Source organism: Schistocerca americana, chromosome 6 (assembly GCF_021461395.2).
Source record: "Schistocerca americana isolate TAMUIC-IGC-003095 chromosome 6, iqSchAmer2.1, whole genome shotgun sequence".
NCBI lineage: Eukaryota > Metazoa > Arthropoda > Insecta > Orthoptera > Acrididae > Schistocerca > Schistocerca americana.
Genome location: NC_060124.1, coordinates 5,431,401 through 5,452,445, shown reverse-complemented (window position 1 = coordinate 5,452,445; position 21,045 = coordinate 5,431,401).

Below are 21,045 nucleotides of genomic sequence, written 5' to 3'. Positions count from 1 at the left end.
GGATTTATACTTCCACCGTGATAGAAAAAATTGGTTCAAATGGCTCTGAGCACTATGAGACTCAACTTCTGAGGTCATTAGTCCCATAGAACTTAGAACTAGTTAAACCTAACTAACCTAAGAACATCACACACATCCAAGCCCGAGGCAGGATTCGAACCTGCGACCGTAGCGGTCTCGCGGTCCCAGACTGCAGCGCCTATAACCGCACGGCCACTTCGGCCGGCCCGTGATAGAAGTTTAATATCAATACTTACGTTTGACAAGTCTGTCATTATGGCTATTCTAAAATTCTTTAATATTGGTCTATGCTTTACTTGCGCACATTAGTTACTTAGGGACTATGCAAATTGTCTACATTTCCTTACTGACATTCTGATTTTATTAAATTTCCACTACCCAAGTTCTGTCCTCATTAGTAATTCACTTTTTGTTGCTATTGTTCAAATGCTGTTTCATTTGTTCATACAGACATCCTGCTTTAACTTACGTGTACATAAACAATTAGACTCATATTTACGATAAATACACAAGAAAAATACCAGAATGAACCTAAAACTAATGAAAATACCTTACACTACTGTAGCTACTTTTGTTTCATGATCTTCATTTTACGATGTATAGTCTTATTCATTCCTTTGACACAAATCTTTATGTGGGTAAACATCACGCACTTTTTGTGTCTCAGGATTTGCCAAAACACAACATCCCTCACGTGGTAAGTTAATAATCCTATGTGGACCTGTATATAACAGTTGCCATTTTTTGTTAACCTTTTTTATACTTGAGGCTTTTGGGTGTGTCCTCAGTGATGCTAGATCTGTCACGTGGTACTGGTGTGTACCCTGTCTGTTGTGTTTCTTAGGTCAGCTTGTTTTTTCAGTGTCACCCAGACTTGTTGTAATCTTTCCTCCTGCGACACATCTCTGGGTATTCTAGGTAGTTGTTTTACCCATTCATCTAGCATAACCGTTGATGCCATGATTTCGGCCAATGTATACCCAGTTATCCGAGAACAAATTCACAGGTTTTCCCACAAGCGGAATATAGTCGGTGACTAGTTTTCTTACTATGGTGGCCGTTGTGGAGTTTGTTGTCAGATACATTTTTACATATTTTGAAAATATGTCGTAGACAGCTATGATGTACCTGGCTCCTGGCCGGTAAGCGTCCTGTGACATCGACCGATGTTTCTTGGAATGGTTTTGTTGGGATGATTGAGTGTAACTCGTTACGAGTGCTCATATTTATAGGCTTTGCCTTGTGACAAATTACACACGACCATACCAGTTTTCTGAGGCTTCGGCTCAAGTTCAGGAAGTAGCAATATGTTGCAATTTTCACTGGACATTTTCTAATCCCAAAATGATCCCAACATTGGCACGTGTGTAAAATTACTTTGTCGACTGCATCTGACGGAATACATATGCTTCATTGTTGTTCAAATGGTTCAAATGGCTCTGAGCACTATGGGACTCAACTGCTGTGGTCATTAGTCCCCTAGAACGTAGAACTACTTAAACCTAACTAACCTAAGGACATCACATACAGCCATGCCCGAGGCAGGATTCGAACCTGCGACCGTAGCAGTCGCACAGTTCCGGACTGCGCGCCTAGAACCGCGAGTTCATTGTTGTGATCGCTCTTGTTTTCTATGAAACAGGAGTCCCTTATGTACTTTATAGTTTTTGTGTAAGCTCCCGGTCGGATTTTCTGCAAGTGAAGTCATTATTCCATTCCATACAGGGTCTGCCAGCTACTGGATTTGCACATTATTGCACATGCATAAGAACGCCTGTCTACCGCTTGTGTCTTTTATCAGCAAGATCTTATACTCTACTGATCATTCCACCAATTCTGTGAATTCTGGCAAACTTTTGGCAACCGGGATAATGCATCCTCAATTACGTCGTCACTATCTTTGATATGCCTAATTTGGAAATCTTAGTCTTGTAATGCAAGCACCCACCAAGTTCAATGTGTATGAAACAATCGGCATGTAAGTAGGTACATTAGAGCTTGGTGGTCACAGAATACAACCACCCTCTTTCCATAAACGTGGTAGTGATACTTCCTTAGTGCCCACACTACAGCCGGACCCTCTAACTCAGTCGCTGAGTATGCCCACTCACATTCAGCTCTTGAAACCAATTATTCTCACTTCAGGTTGTTCCTCATTTTGTCCTAGCTGGAATAAGCATGCTCCGAGCCCACAAAAGGACGCATCTGTTGCCATACAGAAATACTTTGACATGTCTGAGTGGTGAAGTATTCCTGATTCCAACAGAGCATTTCTTAACGTTGTAAAAGGCCTTTCTGCACTCCTCTGCGAACACTCACGGTTTATTTTTACGTAACAACCGTAGCAGAGCCTCATTATTAATCAGCTGCGAGGGAGCAAATTGCCATCCCAAAAAAGCCTTCAATTGTTTCTTCATAGTGGGGTACGGCAAATGTTGGACAGCTTCCAACGTGCCTGGGTCTGGCATTATACATACTGGTGACACTATATGTCCTAAAACCTTACCTCCAACTGGCCAAATTTTGATTTCTTTCACTTGGCAGTAACTCCTATTTCTGCGAACTTAGCTAAAAGCCAGTCTAACAATTCTAGAAGTTCCTCTACATATCTACGTGTAAGGTTACCTTTTCCAGTAAGTCCGGTCCGAGTATGATGCCAAGCGCTTCAGTAAAGACTCCCGCACTTACGTTAAGCCCAAAGGGCAACACTCGAAATTAGTAACTACGACCAGCAAATATAAAGGCTCCATATTTTCACAAGTGCCTCTGTTAGCAACACGTGCCAATAGGATGCTTTAAGGTGAAGACTAGTGAGGAATTTAATTCCTTGGAACTTTTGAATCTGTTCTTTGAGGTTTTCAAGAATGGTTAAAATGGGGACTATGGGACTTAACATCTGAAATCATCAATCCCCTAGACTTAGAACTGCTTAAACCTAACTACCCTAAGGACATCACACACATCCATGCCCGAGGCAGGATTCAAACCAACGACTGTAGCAGCCGCGTGGTTCCAGTCTGAAGCGCCTAGAACCACTCGGCCACTATGGCCGGCTTCGATGTTTTCAGGTTGGGTTCTTACAGGTATGATGATTTTGTTAATGTCTCGGGCATCCAGCACTAACTGCATACTTCCATCTGCTTTCGCGACTGCGAGCAGAGGGCTGCTGTATGGAGACAATGAATGTTCTATTATTTGCCATTTAAGCAGTTGTTGAATCTCTCTAGCTACGGCTTGCTTTTTAGTCCATGGCACGGAGTATGTGCCATGGCAAAATGTATCATGCGTTTTAATTTGCATGTCGTAAGTGTATCCACTTATAATACCAGGTTCCTCGGAGAATACCAGTCTATACTTATTTAGAGGGTGAGTCAGTTCATTCTTTTGGCTACGGTCGAGGTAACTCGATTGTGACACCTTTACATTAATACCTTGTCTGATTTCTTTTGTTTCAGAGTCCATATCAAGGACTATCTTATTTTAAGTCCCTCTGTGGCAGTCAATTTCTATATGCAGTCCATTTTGGTCGGAGACATCCACCTGAAACTGCCTACAATAATTGTTATATGTGGCAGCAGTCTTTATCAGTGCCAGTTCAATAACGTTGTTATGCTTATATGGATATGGTATCTGTTCTTTTGGACATGTCCGAAAGAACAGACTCCATTGATGACCTGCAGCTGTTTAGAACTAAATTAGAATTATATTAATACCTTCAGCTGCTGAGGCCGTTGATATGTATCAACGACTGGAACCTGAACCCGGGATCTCATGCTTACATGGGAGACGCTGTATCCATCTGAGCCACCGAGGGCACAGAGGATAGTGCGACTGCAGGGACGGTCTCGTGCACACCTCCCGCAAGACCCACATTCTCACCTTGTATGTCCACACACTACAATCGCAGTGCCCCACCCCAACAAACTCATTACTTGTGGAAGTCATTCTTACCAAGTCCGAAGGAACAGACGCCATATCCATATAAGTAACGGCCATGACCTTCTTCTGTGCATATGCACACATATTCCCCAAACTCGTATGGGACTTGGTAAGAATGTCTTCCATGAGTAATGAGTGTGTTGGGGTGGGACACTACGATTGTAGTGTGTGGACATACAAGGTGAGAGTGTGGAGGCGTGCACGAGATCGTCCCTGCAGTCGCACTATCGTCTGTGCCCTCGGTGGCTGATATGGATAGAGCGTCTGCCATGTAAGTAGGAGATCCCGGGTTCGGGTTCCAGTCAGGGCACACATTTTCACCTGTCCCCATTGAAATATAACAACGCCCATCAGCAGGTGAAGGTATTAATATAATTCTAACCTCGTTATGGTTTTTCAAGATGCATGTCACACGAGGAAGGTGTGCCTTTGCGCTCCACTCACGAAACTTATCCAGATACAGGATAATGCTAAGTTCCCAACGACAAAGAACGAGCATTTCATCGCTTCTTTTTCTATGTGTAGGACGGCCTGTACCTGATTTTTAAAGAACTGCACCCGGCCAAGTATAGCCCCATAATTTTAAAGTTTTGCAGTGGTAAAATTGGCAGTCTCTTGACCTGCTCTACGCATTTATAAAATTCATAATCCATAACTGAAGCACTTGCCCCTGTATCAATGATGACAGTTACTGATATTCCGTTTATCTGAGCCTTAAAAGCAGCTTGTACTAACTCAACCATTTGCTGCTATGTTTGCCTCGATTCAGCAATTAATTCCTCCACGAGGTTTTCACCTTCATTATATCTCAATGTTATGGGAGGCTTACATAGGTTGGTTGGAGCTTACCATCCCGAACATCCACGTTGCGGCTCTTCAACCAGTTCCACAATACGTATTGATTCATTTTGTTTCTGTTGTTGCTGTTTTTGGACGTATTGCGGTTGTGGTGTCCAATGCTGCTGCGTAGTGGGAGGCGGCATTGGTATAACATTTATGTTATTCCCTGGCGCGTTCCGGTCGTCGGAAGCGTGCTGTGTCTGCCAGTTTGCAGGGCCAGATTTGTGCCACTGCTCATTTGCAGTTCGCATATGTTTGTTGGCGAAGGAAGTGTTAAAACTTCCTTCGTTCCTCCGTTTCCTATTTAAATTTCCGTATCCGTTTTTATTCTGGAAACGGTTGCTACTCCCTTGTATTGGTAGCCAGCCAAACCACTGTGACTATTTTGTTTGTTATTAACATTGAACGGCGTGGTAATCACTTTCTCTATTCTGTTCACCTTTTATGGGAATTTTTCCATTCAGATTTCTTTACTTATTGTTACTACTGTTCGATCCTGGCCCACCATTGACACATTCGTTTTGTCTGGCGTCTACCTGTATCAAATCAAATGATTCTAAAGTGGCCATAAATTGTTCGAGGTCAGTATCAGGCACATGCACAAACTTTTCCCTGATTGAAATTGGTAACTTGGCCTTCAATATACGCAATACATCTCTCGGAAGCATGGGTTTGTCGCAGTATCGTGTCCTGTTTAATATTTTTCGAAGAAGTTTGGAAGATTGCCTTGCCGTGGATTAAAAGGCTCAGGGTTATGCACCTGCTTCCTGAGTCATTCTTGTGTACAGGACAGTCAGAAACGAGCTAGAAACACCTTCTCAAAGTCTGAGTATAACTGATAAATCTCTGCAGCTTCCATTGCCCAGAGAGCTGCTTCTCCGCTTATAAAAGATATCACGAGTTGTATTTTCTGTTTCTCTGTCAACGGAAGACGTTAAACATTTCTAAAACTCTTGATAAATATTACTGGGTTGATTGACTTTCGTGAGTCAGTGAATATTTGCCACTACCTGTGTTCAATAAGCGACTCCTCATGTTTTACCAGTGCGACAGTTGGCACTGCACCCACATCTGCCGCACCAACGATATTCCCATAACTGCACGGGCTATTCGGCTCGGCGTTATTGCAGGCCAAATGCTCACCGTTTGACATATTCACAGGTACGTTTCCGTACCGAGTACTAATGTGTGGTGGGCTATTATGTTCCCTACGACCACTTTTCCTTTCTAGACCGGAAGTGCGTTGCTGCATCTCATTTAGTTCAGGGTTTAAGTCCGTGTTCGAGTCCTTCTTCTCACACTCAAGACTCATATTTAATGCCTGCAAGGCATTTGTTACTTCTTGTTCTATTTTTGTTTCTGCACTGTCAGCTATTTGATCTATATTTTTTGCTAGCGATTTCACCTGACCCTCCAGTGCTTGTTGTCCTCTGTCGAGTTCGGTTACCTACTCGTCACGTTTCTGGACTTTCGTTGGGATACCTTTGCGTGTTACCGATCCGGAAACTTGTCCCCGCAGACGCTCTACATCTCCCTTAAGCTGTGCTACGATGACTTTATCTCGTTCATCTAAAATCTAGTTTAATCTACTGACTAAACGTTCGTCACGTTCATCTTCCTTCCTTTGCCTTCCCAAGCGTTCTGCGTTTCCTCTTCCCTCCCTCTCTAAGCCATCTGCGGTTACCATAGTTTTAACTTGGATAATTATGGATTTTTCCTTTTCCGCACGCTCTACTTCTAATATACTCTTCGCTTGAACTATTAGAGCCTTTTCTCTTTCGAAACGCTCCGCATTTTTGCGTTTCTAATCGTTCCTCTTTTTCGCGTTCCTCTCTTTCTAATCGTTTCTCATTTTCACGTTTCCCTCTTTCCTTTTCTCTCAACTCAAGATTTGCCAGCAACACGGCCTGAAAATCATTCGTGGGTGCTGGCTGTGGCAGCACTGTGCTTACAACTGATGTTGTTTTTCTTAAAAGACATCATAGTCACCGTTGACTGTATGAAATATTTATTACTACGATTCCAATTTGGGTCATAGGGCCATTCTCAAGTGACACTGCAAAAGTTACATTCTGTCAGAATATAAGACTATACGGCATGAGTGCGTGTCGTCGTCATGTCAGATCGTCTCATATTCTGACAGAACGTAACTTTTGCAGTGTTACTTGAAAATGGCCCTAAGGCCGAAATTGCAGTCCTAATAATAAATATTTCATACAGTCAAAGGCGACTATGATGTCTTTTAAGAAATATTATACGACTGTGAATCCAACCATGAGAAGTTAATCTGGTGTTCTGTTTGAGTCGTCAGCTGAGCTAACGCCTGATGCTGTTTCAGTTGTTGACCGCTAGCAGCAGGCAACTTTCCTCTGCGTTGCGCTGTTCGGTTTCCAAATTGTGGATTGCCTAAACAGATTCGTCATCGACCACAGTTGTTTCGTCCATGCCTAGTTTTCTTTCTCTGCGGGTTTTAACCCTGCTTGTATTAACACTGTTACCCCCAAAAGACACAAAAAACACGAAAGTAAGCCACTTAGTCTAATACAAAGAAATACACCGTACACACAATAATACACTATATCACAACCAAGTCACACCGAAAAACCCATTCACAGCAACTTGGCAAACAAATTAAAATTGCTCTTGAATCGAACATTTAAATGATCTGTAGCACACAACTGATTGTGTAGCTTATCTCATAAATTGTCAATTGAAAGAATGTGGCTACACTTGAAATTTAACCCTGCCGTCAAACAAACACCTTGTTTAAGCTGATGTAGCCGGTTGCACTAATCAAAGTACTGAATGTCACACTTTATTTAATCAGTAAGCACTCTGCATGCCCTCCAGTTACCTAATGATTTTAATATTGAACTTCGGAGCTCATGCAGTCGTATCCATACCTTGGCAAGCAATATCTGTTACTCGTCGCTCCACATCAGGGTTCCGACGTCTATTTTGTCCAACTTATTTGGCGGAGCGGATACAAGAAAGAATCATGAATCATGATAATGTGTGGGACCTGAATCTATACTTTCGTATAACAATTCTTTGATTATTTAATAGCACTCGACTTACCACCTTGTTAATATAGTATTGCGTGAGGTGCTTTTAGAATTTATTAAACTGATGTCTACGTGAAGGGTTTATACCAAAAAGGAAGAAAACGTAAACACAATCTCAGGGATTGTACCTCCTGTCAGCATATTAAAATATTGCTGCATTATATCTTTGCTGTAATGAAAATTACATAAACTAATCTTTGTAATGAAAGATAGTATTTCCTCTTTTTTTAACGTAACATTCTTCGTCTTGCCGAGAAGCGGCCAATAGCTGATCTGAACGTAATGTTCTTAGTTTCTATTTTAAATGCAACATAAATTTGAATATTCACATTTCTTCTCTCCATAATTAAGTGCAAGTCGTTTAAAGGCGTCCGTTGATGACGGAACGCAGTCAGATTCTAATGAAATCCCTTTTATGCAAGATGTCTGCCAAGAATGGGCGATTGTTCGGCCATTCTTGTCATTTATCTAGCGTGCTGAAAATCTTGCAAATGATATTTTTACTTCTGAGTGAAGGTCACTAGGAATATGAAAGAAAAAAATGCACAATCAACATAGACTAACGCATATTATTTAAAAATTGTGTTAGCTTCGAGACTATAAAAGAGAGTGAGTAATAACGCTGCTCTTTATCGTTTCTTTCGTCAGGGAGTAAAAGACTAATTAATACAGAGATCCTATACCGTTTTCTTATTGAGTCTGTTTGTACCATTATTATTTTATTTTATCATAAATTACCATTATGAGAGGTAATTGCATGCTCATTTTAAGAGGTATTTACTATTGTCATTTTACTTTGTTTGGTATACGACTTTTCGTCGCACGTTTTAGTATTTTGTACAGTATATCGGTACAATGCGACATTTTATTTCCACGTCTGTTCGCCAGTCTTCACAAATCCAGGCTCTGAGGTATTTAAATTTGTTTACTCTTTGTATTACAGAGCCTTGAAATCGTAGACTTGAATCTTTAAATGAGTTGGACTCTCTTGTGACAGTCATATAATTAGTCTTTTTGATGTTAATATTCAGACCTAGAATACTGCTGTAATCTCCTAGTATGTTGACGAGTTGAAGGTCATCTACATTATCAGCTATCAATACCGTGTCATTAGCATTGCGAATGTTGTTGATATACTCTCTATTAACCTTTGTGCCTTTTTCTACATCATCAAGGGCCTCCTGAAAAATACTCTCAGAGTATGAGTTAAATAACAGGGGTGACAGCATGCATCCTTATCCGCCTCCTCTACATATATTGACCAAATCTGTGACCTCTTTATCAAATTTAACCTGCGATGTCTGATTGCAATATAAATTCTCTATACAGCGGATATCTTTCTCATCTATATCAATTCTCTTGAGAATTTCCAAGAGTTTGTGATCTTGTACTCTATCGAATGCTTTTTCGTGGTCCATAAAACAGAGGCTTACATTTTACCCTGATATTAGCACTTTTTGTATTAGAACTTGTAGTGCGTCTATTGCTTCTCTTGTACCTAAGCCTTTCCTAAATCCAAACTGTGTCTCGCTAATAAATTTATCACATTTTCCGTACAGCCTTTGATGGATGACTCTCATAAATACTTTCAGAGAATGGCTCATAAGAGTAATGAGACTGTGATCTTCACATCTCGCATTCCTCTTCTTTGGTAAGGGAATGAAAGTTGATAGTAGCTATTCGGCAGGGTAATGGCCAGTGTCGTCAGTTTTGTTAAACAGTTTGTGTAGGACTTTGATACCTTCTTCACCAAGGAGTTTAATAAGTTCGACTGGAATTTCATCAGGTCCTGTGGCTTTATTGGATTTTGAGTTTTTGATGGCTTTCTCGATTTCTTCTTCAGTGATTGGAGGTCCTGTTAAACTGTTGTTCGTAGAAGTCTCAACATTTGGTCTATCATCTGAAAAGAGGTTCGTTGGTGTACTCTTCCCATATCTCTTTCTTCTCAATGATATGTAGAACTATTTTATTATTTTTGATGCTTAATAAGGAGATGTTTTTTCTTCTATATATCCCAGCAGTTTCTGTTAATTTTTATGTAAGTTAAAATCGTCATATGAAGCTAGCAAGCTTTCAATTTCTTCACGTTCATGTTGTAGGCAATAATTTTTTGCAGCTCTAATCTTTGATCTTATGAGTATCTGGATATTATTGTACTTAGTTTGTTCTAACTGGGCTTTATATATGCGCCGTTCATCCATCAACGAAAGAATTTCATCAGTCTTCCATTTCTGTTTTCGATCTCTTGATATGTATCCTATTTTTTCTCGAGATGTGGTTAGCATAATGTTTTTCATCTTTTCCCACATCAGGCACTGTTTTCTTGGTCAATCAGAGGTTTCACTGTCACTATTTTATTGTTGATGTCCTTGCTAACCTCACTTCATAGTTCAGACTGTTTGAGTTTTTCATAAGCTATCTTCCTTTGTTGAGTCGGCTTTTTGTGTTTTACAAGTTTTGTTTTTAGAGCAGCTACTAGTAGTGTATGGTCAGATGTAACATTTGCTTCAGAATAAGTGGATGCTCTTGTAACTGAAGTTCCAAGACGCTTATTAATTAAAATATAGTGTATCTTGTTACGGACTATGTTATCTTTGTTGTCAGCTGGAGATTTTCATGTATGAAGTCGTGGTGGTGGTAATTTGAACCATGTATTAGTGACTTTCAAGTTTTCTTCTTGGCAGAACTGTAGCAGACGATCACCTGTGTTCCTAAGCCAAAAGGACCTACGAGGTCCTCATGTCTGCCGTTTCCCAGTTCGGCACTGAAATCTCCCATTATTATATTAATTTTGTGAAGGATCCTAAGGGCAAGCACTTCTTTCACTTGGTCATAGAAAGAGTCCACTTCTCGTTCATCTGCATCTGCAGTTGGTGCATATACTTGAATAATATTGAGGTTAAGTGGCTTGACACTGAGTTTTAACAAGGCAACTCTATCGGAAAGTGGCAAAAAATCCGTAACGCTCTTGGAATAGCGCTTGGAGTAACGCCCTCCCCTCTTCTATGATTTTGGGCCTGATTCCCAGATTAAAACAGTGTACATCCAGCTGTACAACACATTCCACTGGCAGGCCACCAAGTTTTTGCTATACCAAGTATATTAGTACTTTGTCGTGTCATTACTTGGATAACATTTGTTAATTTTCCTGCTTCATATATACTTCGAACGTTCCAAGTTCCAATATTAATTTTCTTCCTTGTATTCATCTTTAACGTGGATCCATTCAGAACTGATCCCCCGCAGATCCGTCTGGGGAGCTATTTAAAACTCCCTAACATTTAGAAATGAATAGAAATGAATTTGTCCATCCATGTGCTTTTTACGGATATAAAATCCATTGTTTACGTCTATAGTCCGCGGTTGCACAGCTGAATGTGAAGATTCAGTAAGCAATGGTCCGCACTAGCCTCCACTTCTCTGCAAATCAACTGTAACCCACGTTAACTTCAGTATGATACTATATTCAAGCCTTGCTGTCCCATTACACCCACTCCTCCCTCCGTTACCAAATTGGCGTTGCATGATGCCTTAAAATGTATTCTATCAAATCTACCTTTTCTTACAGTCAAGTAGTACCATAATCTATTTTCATCACAGTGCGATTCGGTACCAATTTACTAGATATACTATGTCTGAATCTAAAAGTCAGTATGCCTCTGAAGTATCAAATTTCAAAAACTTCCTCTCTTCTCCTATCTCAATTGTTTAGCCTCCAACGTTTCACATATATACGTGGCCACACTCCAGACACATAACAATTATTCTATCTTGGCCGTCGTTAGACATATTGATGCCCAAATAGAAAAATAATCAACTAATTCTAGTCTATCATCTTCTTATCTAATTCCTTTAACATGGCGTGATTTAATTCGATTACATTAAGTTTCCTGTGTTTTACTTGTTCCACTACTGACCTCTTTCCGAAATACTACACCTTCCTCTTAACTAATCTTCCATGTGACTATCCGACAGGATTGTACCATCATCGGCAAACAACAAAGTCAACTTTAATTGTATATGAAGGTAGTATCTGTTCCCGAAAGAACAGATACCATTGATGATCGTGCAGCTTCTCTAGAATGAAATGATAATTAAGTCGACAACCTAGCTGCAAACAGGGGTTGATATACATAATTGGGGACATGTTGAAAATGTGTGCCCCAACGTGGACTCGAACCCGGGATCTCCTGCTTACATGGCAGACGCTCTATCCATCTGAGCCCCCGAGGGAACAGAGGGTAGTGCGCCTGAGGGTCTTATTCCTCCCACGCTCCCCGTGAGACCCACATTCCCAACATGTCCACACCACCACATACGTAGTGCGCCTAATAGATGTTTGCCCAACACTTTCATTGCATGTCCAAATCTCTCTTTAGTTTCCTTCAGAGCTTGATAAATGTACAGACTGAATAACATCGGAGATAGACTGCATCTCCGTCTCACTCCCTTCTCAACTATGGCTTCCGTTTCACGTCGTTCGACTCCTATGTTCAAATGTGTGTGAAGTCTTATGGGACTTAACTCCTAAGGTCATCAGTCCCTTAGCTTACACACTACTTAACCTAAACTATCCTACGGACAAACACGCATACCCATGCCCGAGGGAGGACTCGAACCTCCACCGGGACCAGCCGTCGACTCGTATAAAAGTAGTGTAGTTGTAAACAACTTTCATGACATTAGATTTTCAGAGTGTAATACAGCCTACAGTGTACACAGCTTTCTCTTACTCTACAAGTGTCTCCCTTTAGTTTATTTTCCAAGATAAGCCTCAATCCAAACTGGTCTTCACCGATGACTTATTAAACGAATGATTCGGCAACAGTCTACCAACTGCCCTGTTTATAATTCGAACTATTACCTCCGTCTGAGACTATTTTGCCTATCAGTTACATCTCGCATACCTTGTAAATTGCTTCTGTCATAATATGTTTCCCAAAGATCTTAAAAATTCACAGGGGCCTTTATTTACTGCAAGCACTTCGACTTCGGTCTTCGAAAATCTACTCGCTTTGTAATATCTCCCATTTGATCAGCATCATCATCTACTTCTTTTCTCATTTCGATTCCCGTGGACAGTACTGCTATTTATTTATCTTACCTTTCAGCCTTTCCGTCCTCGCTTAGGATACGACTTTTCATTTGAGCTCTTCATATTAAAATAAGTGCTTCCTTTTCCTCCGTAGGTTAACTTTCTCGTGAGCATGTAAGCCAGTAGAACCTTTCATTTATCCTCGAGCCATTCCTGTTTTGCCATTCTGCATCTTCTATCAGTCTTATTTTCTAGACATCTGCATTCCCTTTTGCCTTTCTACTAAGGCTTGTGTTTTTGCTCACTACAAAATCTCTCAAATGTATCCAATCGTCGTAAGGTATTGCTTTGGCCTGTCAATCGTTGCCTCGATCTCCCTTTGAAAATCTCAATGCCTACTGGTTCCTTCCACATATCCAAGTCCCTTCTCCTTAATTTTCTACCTTTCTCTCAGTTTCTTCAGTTTCTGTCTTCAGTTCATAAGCAATAAATTATGGTCAGAGCCCAAGTCCTGGAAATGCCATACAGGTTAAAATCAGGTTTATAGATGAGTCTTCCCATTACACAATCAATCAGAACCTTCCAGTGACTGCAGGTAGCTTCCAGGCATAAATATACTTTCATGATTCTTAAACCAAGTATTAGCAGCGATTGAAATAGGTTCTGTACAAAATTCTACCTGGCAGCATCCTCTGTTTCTTCTTTCCTCCAGTCCACATTCTCTTATTACTTCCTCTTCTTTTCCTACTCCTGAATTTCACTCTCACACCACAGTTAAGTTTTCCCATTGGAAAATTTCATTTACACCATCATACATTCTTCGAATCTCTACAACATGTGCTGAGTCAGTTGGCATATGATGTTGTACTTCTGAAGTGGGTTTTGGCCTTGTAACTATCTTGGCTACTATAATACGTTAACTACGCCGTTCATCCCCAGACAAGTTGCACCGCTAATGGGAGTATTGACCCTCAATACATATTAGGAAGGCAACAACTCGTCTTTTCTCCGCCTTTATTTGTATTTAAATTATTACTTTGTGCTTTTTGGTATTGTGTGTGTGACATTTCTCAGTAGAAATTAAACACACGTGTGTCATATTTCAGATTTATTTCAATGTATTTTCTGCGAGTCAGATCTAAAATAGAACAGTGTTATGCCTACCCCAAAAAATATAAATTTAGATGCCGTCTAAATTAAGGTTTAGAACGTGGCTGAGCTTCAGCAATTTTGCATGCAAAAGCTTGATTGGATTGGAAATAACAGCGAACCAGTTGCCAAATACAGGTTTAGTAAATCTTCATTATGAATTTGACAGTTTTAAAACTGTTTTCTCAGAGGGAATTGTCCCTATTAACAACTATTAGGACACTGTGAGCAGAACAGACAGGGTATCATTACAATAAACCAAATTAACGGACATCTTCGCAAACAATTTTAGTGATGCATGCTCACAGGGAATGGCATGCTTTCTCTATCAAATGTGGGAGTCGTTGGATTTGTATAGTACACTTGTGTGTCATCCGCTTAACCACCATTTAAAATATATGTTTTAAAAGTAGTAGCTCCCTTCTGTAGAGTTTTGTCTTAAAACTTTTTGAAACGTCACACATTTGCCGATGGATTCAACGATGTATAGTTTGCCACTTGATAGATTTGTAAACACACATGAGATTTAAAAACACAAAACGTGGCATAGGATCCTACAGAGCATAGGTATACCACGTACAGAGCTGGTGACATGGGCCGACTGGCCGAGAAGTAGAGGTACTAGCCCTAGGTCGCCTCTGGTAGATGGTGCTCTTCTGCGTTGTGTATGAGCGTAGCTGCATTGAGCAGCCTGTATGATTTCACAAGTACATATTTAGAAAAAAATCACCTCCACAACGTAACAAATCGACATAAGGTAAAGAATATAATAATGAATTCATTTCCATCTCGTTTTAGGCAGTGTGAGCTATGAGATTAAACGCCTCATTGTGAATAAATATAAATGCAAGGTAAATTTTTCTACTAACAACGGCCTATAGAAACATCTTGTGCACATTATCGTAAAGGCTGAGGATCCGTTCCCAAATTCGGGCAATTACAAAATGATCTGCTGCAGTTGTCCCGGTCACTACATTGGACAAACAGGTAGAGCGATAAAAGTGAGATATGCGGAACATCTATTGGGACAGAAAGGTTGTATCGCACAGAGTTCCACTTTGCAGAACATTTATTTACTCCTGGTCATACTTCGAAGGATTTAGAGGAAACTGTAATCTTACACAAAGAACTAAAAGGCGTAGATTAGATTTATTGCAAGGTCTCGAAATTTTCAAACACTTAGAGAAAAACTATGGATACATTTTAAATGATCAGCTTCAAAATGCAAGTAGACATTTTCAAAAGGGTTTGATGGTAAGTTCGTATGGTAAGTTCCTATGGAACCAAATTGCTGAGGTCATCGATCCCTAGGCTTACACTTTACTTAATCTAACTTAGACTAACTTGCGCTGAGGACAATACCCATGCCCGAAGAACGACTCGAACCTCCGACGGGGGGAGCCGCGAGAACCGTGGCAAGGCGTCCCAAATCGCGCGGCTACAACGCACGGATGGGAGGCTGGAAGTTTCTGTTTGCGGCCTAGTAACGAAGTTCAGTTTCGATGGTGCCTCCACGCGGTGTTTGTTTTCCTGGAAATTCTATGTTCAGTACAAGTATGTCGTTTATTTCATTATTTTACAGCGTACACATCGTCATCCACAGTTAAGCTGCTATTTAATATTTTAGTAATGAACCACCTTAGACCCAGTTCCTTTTGTAACACCTCCGATATTTTACTTATCCCGACCCGATCGGATCTGATAGCAGCCCAAATAATAATTAATTTATGTGACCGTGTACCTAATGGGGCTGGCAATCGGATTTGACTGCTACGGAGATGTTACATTCCATTTTGTCCTTCTCAAATGCTGTAATAATGAAATGTCTGGTGACAAGAAGACCGCCAACACAGCTTCGTCTCAAAAACACAAGAAAAAGGAGACAGCCACTGCCTTCGTCATACATAATTAATTACGGCTAATCTCAGCACAGGCCTCTTCGTTACTCATTATTGTCACACGCAAATTCAATCACTGCAATCCAACACTTCAATCCAACACTGCAATCCAAATGATGCCGGCGCGGTAGACGCGAAACCACAAATATCGGCACAGAAATATCACTGATCACTATCGTAATTATACTTCTTTCACTTTCCCGTATTATTCTAACACAAAAGGGGTTAAACAGCGGCGATGGCCACTCCCTCTGTCGGTAAGCCTTGCATTACAACAACCGGCCTCCGCACGGCTCGGCCCGCAACCTGGGAACTGAACTCAACTCTACACTCGCATTCGCAACACGACACTATCGATTGTTTGCCCTATCGTCCTGTGCCGAGTGCAAACTTATAGTAAGGGCCTACGGACCCCTTACACTTTCTACTTTTATCGTGTTTTATTCTGCCTATAAAATCGTGATTTCTAGGCATATATTGTACATATGTTGGTGTGGCATCGTTTATTCACTATTTTATGGGTATTTTATGACATCCCCTTCACCCGTTAGTGTATGTTTATTCACATAGCATGCTCTATCTGTGCGACCACTTCTTTAAGCACGATGCTCCACAAATTATGATGTACCCTCTTTCTCCCCCCCCCCCTCCCCCTTCTCTTTCATCATGTTGCATCAGACTTTTAATATTTGCAGTTCCTCTGTCACAGTGTGTACTTCAACAGTATTACAATGGGAGTCAAAAAAGTTTTGCACAGTCGTCTCAATTTTTTTTATTTTTCGCAGGAGGAGAATTAAAATTTTTGCGAACATACTTGGAACATTTAGCTATAAAGTGGTGTATAAAACTACTTTCCTTTATTTACAGGTGAGCCATAATGGACCGTGAAGTAGATAGGTTGCGACAACGGTCGGTGATGGAGTTTATCTTCAAGATCGGCGATGACTTTGCCACATCGATTCACAGGAAGTTGCTCCCTGTTAACGCGGAGGACACAGTGGATCGCAGCAGTATCTGTTGAATGTTTTAAAGAAGGTGATATCTCTCTACTGGACAATCCACAATGCGGTAGACCATCGATGGCAGTGAGTGATGTGAATAAGGAGACCATTGATCAAATCATCCAAAATGACAGCTTGCTGAAATGACTCGTTTATCATTGGGTAGTGTGGTATCATTGGTACAGTCACTAGTGGACACAAAAATCTGTGCACGTTGTGTGCCTAGATTATTGACAAGATAAATGAAAACCACGAGGAAGAATGTGTGTGAGGGTCTCATGTAGACCTTTACTCAAGAGTGGAAACAGTGTTTTGACAGCGTAATTACCTAGGATGAAACACAGTTGTCTTTGTACGAACCTGAGAGCAAAACCCAATCCGCTTGGGAGAAGAAATCACGACTTTCACGAATGGCTGGCCTATAGGTGATGGCCTCCTTCTTCTGGGATCAGTGTGGCGCCATTTTCATTGAATTTTTGAAACCTGGCTCCACAACTAACCGGAACATTTACTGTTTGTAATTGGACAAGCTGCGACATGTCATTAAGACCCACAGACCACAGCTTCAGGGTCAGCTCATCAGACTACACCATGACAATGCCGAATCCCATACAGCCCTTACGATGCAGGAGAAAATCAGGAAAATTCGTCGACAAATGGCTCATTAACCTCCCTACAGTCTGATTTTTACCTATTTGGTCGTCTGAAGGCCCACCTGTGAGAAATACCTTATTTCCTGTATCAAGCGATGGTGTAAAAGTCAATCCCCAGAATTTTACAAAAGGTGTATTTACATCATGGAAAGAGCATGGGGCCAGATGCATCGCAGCTGGTGGAGGCTACATTGAGTAGGCTCAACGTATAGCTAAATGTTCCAAGTATGTTCACAAAAAATTTCATTCATGTGCTGCAAAAAATAAAAGAATTAGAGACGAGTGTGTAAAACCTTTCGAACGCCCTTTCTACTACATGTGACGAGCCAATACGTCAAGTATTATCTTATACACTGACAATATTTCCTTGAAGCGTTTTCGTTTTGACACTCATGATAATTACAGTTGCGTATTCACGCACAGGCACTTCTTGGGCTTTTTTGTGATACTGCAGGGTGAGCTGTGTTTACCAGAGCCTGTGGGCTCTTTATAAGCCATATGACTTTAATGGCACTGTAATGGCTGATGACACCAACTCTAGTGGATGGGTGCCAGGAGGTGCCGTACTAAAACTCAGCGAGAACTTTCCAAGTGATGTATCTGTTTCCACTACAGCGGCCTGTTCACCTCGGTCCACGTCACAGGGTCCCGCAATGCTGAGGCCACCGCCCCAGCGACCCAGTGCAATGCGTTGTAGTGATGGCCTTGTACACCAGCGGGGTGCGGTGTCGTCAGGATGCCAGAAGATGGCTCAGCTGTCTGCGTCCCTGCCGGCTCACCGCTGCTCGGTGTGAGCCACGGGCGGCCAACTGCTGCTTCTTCTCGCCGGCGTGGCTGAGAACGCAGCGACAGCAAGCGCCCGCACTCTGGCGTCTGAATCTGCGGCCCTCGCCTCGGAATGTCTCCGGCATGTGTTGGGAGCCGAGACGACTGCCCGTCCAGGACAGCTGCCACACTTGAACGAATCTCGTTAGGAAACGACACCTATTTATACTCGGCCGTGTGCCTCTGTTTCGCTAAAGCGCCACGCTGAGTGACGCACTCGGTTGAGCCAGTGCGTCCCTTCTGCCTGTAGCTTGCGCCATGCATACTGCTACGTTTACTCTTTTCAGCGGTTCGACAGCCCTTTGGCCTACAGTCTACTTTGCAAGCTATCCTTAATGGTGGTGCCGCTACAGCATATTTCTTACTCCCCTCGCTTCCCCCCTTACATGTTTTTAGTTTATATATTAATTCATGTAATAAATACGTACTTGTGAAGTTACACACGCTGCTCATTGCAGCTACATGCCAACACGATGCACCGGGGCGCCACCTAATAGAACTATCAAAACTAGTGCCTCCGATCTCCAACCAGTCGGTGCGTATCACCAGCTCTGTGCATGCATACTTACGCTCTGTAGGATCTGCTGTCCGTTTTATGATTGTAAATGCCATTTATATACAAGTCTTTTAACTGGCACACAACATGTTGTTGAATCCATTATCAAATGTGTGATATATTAGTAAGCTCTAAGATGAAGTTCTACTTTCAAATCATATATTTTAAATGGTGATTAGGTGATGAAAAGCACATGTACTAAACAGTTAACAACTTCCACATCTGATATAGATAATATCTGAAACTTCCTGGCAGATTAAATCTGTGTGCCCAACCGAGACTCGAACTCGGGACCTTATCCTTGCTTTCAGGAGTGCTGGTTCTGCAAGTTTCGCAGGAGAGCTTCTGTAAAGTTAGGAAGGTAGGAGACAAGATATTGGCAGAAGTAAAGCTATGAGTACCGGGCGTGAGTCGTGCTTCGGTAGCTCAGTTGGTAGAGCACTTGCCCGCGAAAGGCAAAGGTCCCGAGTTCGAGTCTCGGTCGGGTACACAGTTTTAATCTGCCAGGAAGTTTCATATCAGCGCACGCTCCACTGCAGAGTGAAAATCTCATTCTAGATGATATCTGATTCTACGTGAATGTGTTTGACTAAATTTATATGTGAAGATTTCCTGTAATTTTGTTTATTGTAGGGATCTCATGTATGTTCTACACACAGTGTCATATTTGATGATAGGTACACCACCTTCTGAAGAAGTTTTAAAACTGTCGAAACCATGGTCAAGATTTGATAAACATGTGTTTTGCAACAAGTGGCTGCTATTTCCAATCCATTGAAGTTTTATCAGATATATTTATTGTTATTGACTACTGAAACTGGAATCTGACAAGAATTGGGAATGGCTCAAGGAAGCAACAGAGACTTGTCGACAAGCCCGGGGGCCAACAACAGTGGTTAGACAAGAGTCAACAAGATGATAACGACATCTGCATGTACATCTACATACATACTCCGCAAGGCACCATATGGTGCACGGCGGAGGGTCCCGTGTACCACTGCTGCTCATTTCCTTTTCTGTTCCACTTCCAAATAAAGTGTGGGATAAATGATCGTCTTTATGCCTTCATAGAAGCCCTAATCTCTCTGAACTTATCTTCACGGTTCTTACACGAAATGTACATTGGTGGCAATAGAATAGTTCTGCAGTGAGCAACAAATACTTGTTCTCTAATTTTTCTCGAAAGTGCTCCTCGAAAAGAACGTCGTCTTCCCTCCAGTCATTGCCATTCGAGTTCCCAAAGCATCTACGTAATACTTGCAATAAGAGGAGAACGGACAAAAGAGGCGGCGCAGCAGATTAACAGTGTTCAGACGAGCAATCTAAAAGCGAACACCCGAGGTCGATCGAAGTCTGAGAACAAACCAGCGGTCTGTATCAAGAACGATACGTGAGAACAGGGAACACACAACTGAAGGGACAGCGACACAGCTGACATTATAGTGCGGCTGTGAGCATTAACTGGCAGACCAAGATGGGCCTAAGGATCTACGAGGCTAATGCTGCTGAGTGGATGCTAGCACTAGCAGATGTAGCAGTCCCATCCAACGGAAATCAGCAAGTTCCGCGCATACAGCCTGGAACATATTGCGATACTACCTGCACGACACAGCAGGGCAGCAGAGATGCCAGGTATTACTCGCCTACATCACATCAGTCTCACCGCTAGGTAGATGGATCAGACATGCAAGAATGGGGGTTAGTACAGCATTTCCATCCATTTTTGAGCTTTAAATTTTCAGCTCTGCAAAAAAATGGTTCAAATGGCTCTGAGCACTATGGGACTCAACTGCTGTGGTCATAAGTCCCCTAGAACTTAGAACTACTTAAACCTAACTAACCTAAGAACATCACACACATCCATGCCCGAGGCCGGATTCGAACCTGCGACCGTAGCGGTCGTGCGGTTCCAGACTATAGCGCCTTTAACCGCTCGGCCACTCCGGCCGGCTCAGCTCTGCAGCTCATCGGGAATTTGGTTTTGTAATCGATTGCAAAATTCGTACCGCACAGACAGAGGAGAAAGCGATTTAAAAAAACGTATTAAACAGGACAATTATTCA